At 49.8% G+C, this 5,542-nt stretch overlaps 1 long non-coding RNA gene across 1 annotated transcript; it reads right to left on the reverse strand.

The window, feature by feature from the left end:
- Positions 1–972: 972 nt before the first annotated feature.
- LOC148182488 (uncharacterized) lies at positions 973–3,672 on the reverse strand. The gene is made up of 3 exons (XR_015774666.1): positions 3,601–3,672; positions 1,614–1,711; positions 973–1,284 (listed from the first exon to the last, which is right to left on the reverse strand). It is a non-coding gene; the product is annotated as an uncharacterized LOC148182488 (long non-coding RNA).
- Positions 3,673–5,542: the final 1,870 nt, after the last annotated feature.

Here is a 5,542-nt window from a genome sequence, read left to right on the forward strand (position 1 = left end):
TCCAGCTATTTAATGATGTATTTGCTCCAGATCTTCTCACAGCTGATAGGAGCTGTTCAGAAGAGCTGGGATAGGAACAAACACAATTCAGGCCAGGAGGGTTTGGAGACTGATAACTGAAACTCCAATGAGTGCAAATCGAGTGTCATCGTGTGGCACAAAGTGTCACAAATATCCCAAATTCCTGCTGCAGCAGAGAACTCCCACTGGGGTCACCAATCCACTGGTGTGAACTGGAGCACTGAATGTGTCAGCAATTGTCCCATCCTGGCACAGGGGGAGCACAGAATCCCAATTCTGAGTCATGGACTCATGGAACCACTTGGCTTTGGAGGGACCTCAAAGCCCACCCAGTGCCACCCCCAGCCATGGCAGGGACACCACCCACTGTCCCATTGCTCCAGCCCCAGTGTCCAGCCTGGGCTGGGAAGGGATTCTGTGGAGCTGGGAAAGGATTCACTGGAGCAACCAGAAAGGGGAGAAACACCTTCTGTTATGGAACTTCCCCAGCAATGAGCTGCACTTCCCAGTGGGAGAGCAGGAACTGCCCTGGGGTTGGTCCCAGTATCCAAGTGCTGCTTTCAGGGGAGGTAGAAGAACCCAACACAGCACCAGCAGCAAAGGAAGAGTTCACAGGGGAGGCCCTGGCACAGGGTGCCCAGAGCAGCTGGGGCTGCCCCCGGATCCCTGGCAGTGCCCAAGGCCAGGCTGGACATTGGGGCTGGAGCAGCCTGGGACAGTGGGAGGTGTCCCTGCCATGGCAGGGGTGGGAATGGGTGGGATTTGAGGTCCCTCCCAACCCACGATTCCCTGATTTACATCAGATCAAACATTCAAGCCCAAAGTGTTTTTCTTCTCTTTTTCCTCAAATTCCAGGTGGGTCACAACCCATTTTCTCTGTTTCTCCTTCTGTGCAGGATCTGGAGCTGTTTCTCTTCCGCATCGCTGCAGAAAAAGCCAAGTGCACACGAGTGATAATGAGCGTTCAGAACGTGGGGAGATGTTTATCAGAAAAGTTGGCTGTGGTTACCAGGACTCGAGGCAGCTGCAGCAGATTCATAACAAGTTATTCAGCCAACATGGAATCTGCCCTGATAAGAAACACTGAGTGACTGGAGCAGGATTTCTCTGTGTAAATTGAAATCAGGGCTGTGTAAAGCTGAATTAAACCTTTGTCACGAAGCTGCAGAGCTGTCTCTTGTATTCTTCCAGGATAAATTGGCAGCATCCACTGAGAACAGCCTTGGAACAGTGCTTTGACTGCAGTAGCTGCTTTTGGAGTAACTGCAAAAGGAGATGATCTGTTCTTCAAAATCCTGAAATTATACTAATTTACAGCACAAGAGAATGAGCTGCACCATGCTCTGCTTAGGGAACTTCTCCACAAAATTGAACTTCTACTATAAATCTGCTTTATTTTCAAAATTGCCCCGCTGGAGGAGTTTTGTTAATTGTTCCTATCTCCCCCTGCCTTTAATTCTAGTGTTCCCTCTCCAGCCCAGGGGAAGGAAGCCAAAGGATTTTCATCTCAAGTTTGGAAAGCTGGTCAGCTTTCATTAGGGCCTCAGTCACTTTTAATCAGCTCTCCCCAAAAAACAATTGAAAATAATTACCTGAGCTTCTCCTGGGCTTTGGGGTCAGTAGAAAGCTGATCAACTGAAGACAGAGCAAAGGAAACTGCTCCTGTCAAAGCCTGGACACTTCCCAAGGTCTGAACCAAGAAAATAACACCGAGTTTCATAACCCCTGTCTGTGCCAGTTAAGAACCCACACAAAAACTCTTGCAAGGTTTCTATGTGATTTCCAAGTGTCCTTCTCACTGCTGCTTCCTCTGGCTTTGTCCTGGCTCTTACTCAGAATCACAAAGTCATGGGATCATTAAGTTTGGGAAAGATCTCTAAGGTCATTGAGTCCAACCATCACCATCACCACTGACCCATATCCCCAAGTGCCACATCCACGTGTTTTCTGAACACTTCCAGAGATGGGGATTTCACCACTGCACTGGGCATTCCAATGTTTTGCAACCTTTTCCATGAAGAAATTTCTCTCAATATCCACCCTGAGCCTCCCCTGGCCCAGCCTGAGGCCGTTCCCTCTCCTCCTGTCCCTGTTCCCTGGGAGCAGAGCCCGACCCCCCCGGCTGTCCCCTCCTGCCAGGGACTTGTGCAGAGCCAGAAGGGCCCCCTGAGCCTCCTCTGCTCCAGGCTGAGCCCCTTTCCAGCTCCCTCAGCCCCTCCTGGGGCTCCAGCCCCTTCCCCATTTCCCTAAGCCATGGTAAATTGGCTCAAACCTGCCCAGAGACATCAGCTGATTTTAAATCTCCCTAGCATCATTCCCCTGAGTCAGGGCTGAGGTGTTGGAAATGAAAAGTGAGGCTGTACTGACAATTGCACAGGGAAGGCAGCACAGGAGAGAGCAGAGAGAAGAGCTCCACAAACAGCAGAAGAAGCCCAGTTTCTCAGACCAGTGGGGAAATTGGAGCATTGCAGCACTGAAAGGCTCTGAAAGCTCCAGCTCATGGGATGAGCTGATCCAACAGCAGCCTCTGCTTCCACCTCTCCCCTTGCTTCCAGACTCTTCCTCCCTCCCTTGCCTCAAACCAACCCCAAATCTGAGCAGATCCACCTCACCAGGTCACCCACAGTCCTGACCTGGCTGAAGTAACCCATGGGACCCTTACTGGGTACCCCCAGAACTGGCCCCAGGGAAGGATGAACATCTCATTCCACAGGAATGAGCCCTGATCTCAGCCCAGGTGCTCCTGAAATGGCTCCTCCTGGGCCAGGGGCTGCAGGGACAGGTGGGGCAAAGCCCTGAAAAACACCAGCAGCCAGATCACCCATGGAAGCCATGAGTCCACTGCCCAACAGCTGCAATTGTAGTCCTCAGAAATTATTTTTATATTTATGGAGAATGAGAGACTTAATCACAGAATCCAAGAATTACTGAGGATGGAAAAGCCCTCCAAGGCCATTGATCCTACCCTGTGCCTGATCTCCACCTTGTCATTCAGCCCAGAGCTCTGAGTGCCATGTCCAAGTGTTCTTTGGACACCTCCAGGGATGAGAACTCCACCAACACCCTGGGCAGCCCCTGCCAAGGCCTGACCACCCTTTCCAGGAAGAAATCCTTCCTTAGAAGAAATGAAGCAGATCCAGGGCATGTTTGACAGTAACATGGTGTTCCTGTCTGTGGGGAATGGAATCGCAAAACTCCTCTGAAATACTCCTCACAAATGGGGATGTGTGGGCAAGGCCAAATTTAGACTGGGCTTAAGTTTCCGAAAGCTCTTCCCCTCATCGCTGCACAGCCCTGGATCCCCAGGGGAAATTTCTTCACTGAATTCCTCTGCAGCACAAACACACAAAAGAATCTCCATCCCCTCTTATGTTTCTGCCTCTTCTCCATAAAACCCTACAGTGAAGGAAAACCACTCAGAAACTCTTGGCCAGTGCAGATCCAGGGAAACAGGAACCTGGGAATGTTCATTGCTCCATCAGCCAGAAGTGCCACCAGAAGAGGACAGGCCCAAGTGCCCCTCACTGTCCCTTGGAGCCAGGCACCCTTACACACAGAAAATACAGATCCGTGCCCAACCTCCAGCAATTCAACTGCAGATCAAAAGAGCCACAACTGTGGATGTGCTTGGCTGATTATCAGCTCTGTCTCTGATTGCCTGAAGGTCTTTCCAGCAGTTGTCTTTAATTACTTTAATGAGAAAGAAAATGATTTGAGGAGTGTCAGCTCAATGGGGCAAGGTCCTGATGGAAATGCTAAGTCTGGGATCATTAGTTCAGCAGTTAATAGTACATTATCTGAAGTTATTGGAGCTAAATGTAAACAGCTCCTGGAGCCCTACTGATGTCAGGAGTGAAGCTGGGGAAACAAATTAGGAGAGGCTTTGAATGGAGCTTGTGTTGGTTCTGCTCCCACCTTCTGCAGAGGCAGCTCTTTGTTGGTCCAGAGCAGAAAAAAATGTTTGTAGAGAGAAAAGAAAAGGAAATTGAATCCACCACGGGTTTGTCTTCACCAAAACCCTCCCGAAAATTCCTTACAATGAACTTCTTTAAGTGACTGAGTTTATCTAAAGCAAATTAAGATAAAGCAAATCAAGGCCACTTCAGCCCTTCAGGGAAGCCTGATGCTAATCTGCTCCTGTAGCAGTCCTGAGCCTCCACTCCAGCTCAAGGAAGGCAAGATGGAGCAATTTAGCTTCATTTGCAATGAAAAGGGATTAAATTGCTTCTACAACCTCATCTCTGCTGCAGGTGAGTGCTGTGCACAGCCACCCAGCTCAGCTGACAGGCAATTAATTAGAGGCAGAAGTGATGTGATTCTGATTCTGGGCCAGGAGTATTTGCTACAAGGATATAATCTGGTTAAATTAATCCCATTTAATTTTACACTTGCCTTGGTGGGGCCTGCACTGTAAGAACAGCCCTTCCTCATGTTCTCTTTGTGAGGATCAGAATTGCAGCTTACTTCAGCTGGGAATTAGAAAGGGAACTGCATGAAAAATGGTGAAACCAAGGATATTACTTTCAAAAGAAAATCCATTCCTGAACTTTCCTGTGATGATGTCTTGTGCATAGGTCAAGCACTACATGTCTCAAAGATAAGCAAAGCCATCCTTGGATATTCCAGCTCATCAGATATGCAGATTCCTATTGCAGGCTTCAGTTTTTCTCTGTCTTAGGAATAATTCTTGGGTTTTGTACAAGTGCTTTGAACAACTTTGATGGTTTGTGATAGATTGCATCTTTTAAATAACTCTGGAGTCCCCATCCATTGCAAAAGCCATGTAGGGAGCAGCTGCAAATGCACCAGAAATGCTTGAGAAACTTGGCCAAGTACACAAGGCAGTGAGCAGAGCAAAGGCTCTGTTGCAGGCAGGTGAATGAATTCAGCACCTCAGGGGCCAGGGCTATCCTGCTTTGTTCCAAAACAGGGAAGTTTGGTCTTGGGAGGCTGAGGTGAGAAGCTGTGGCTGTCCCTGGATCCCTGGAAGTGCCCAAGGCTAGCTTGAATGGGCTTTGGAGCAACCTGGGACAGTGGAAATTGTCCCTGCCCATCGCCTGGGCAAGCTGTTCGTAGAGAAATAAGATCATAGAAACATGGAATGGTTTGGGTTGGAAGGGACCTCAAATCCCACCCATTCCCACCCCAGCCATAGCAGGGACACCTCCCACTGTCCCAGGCTGCTCCAGCCCCAATGTCCAGCCTGGCCTTGGGCACTGCCAGGGATCCAGGGGCAGCCCCAGCTGCTCTGGGCACCCTGTGCCAGGGCCTGCCCACCCTGCCAGGGAACAATTCCTGCCCAATATCCCATCCAGCCCTGCCCTCTGGCACTGGGAGCCATTCCCTGGCTCCTGTCACTATTCTTAGGGATGCTATAAGATCCCTCTATGCTAGTGGGAACCATGGGATCCTCTCCTGATCCAGGTGAAAAGAAGACAGAATATGGCACCACCCCAACGTCTTTCCCACACCTGGCACTGCCTGGGGGAGGAGGAAGGGTGGAAATAGGGAACATGCAACT

Source organism: Pseudopodoces humilis, chromosome 29 (genome assembly GCF_049639895.1).
Source record: "Pseudopodoces humilis isolate 2021_Gansu_Grassland_sample_001 chromosome 29, ASM4963989v1, whole genome shotgun sequence".
NCBI lineage: Eukaryota > Metazoa > Chordata > Aves > Passeriformes > Paridae > Pseudopodoces > Pseudopodoces humilis.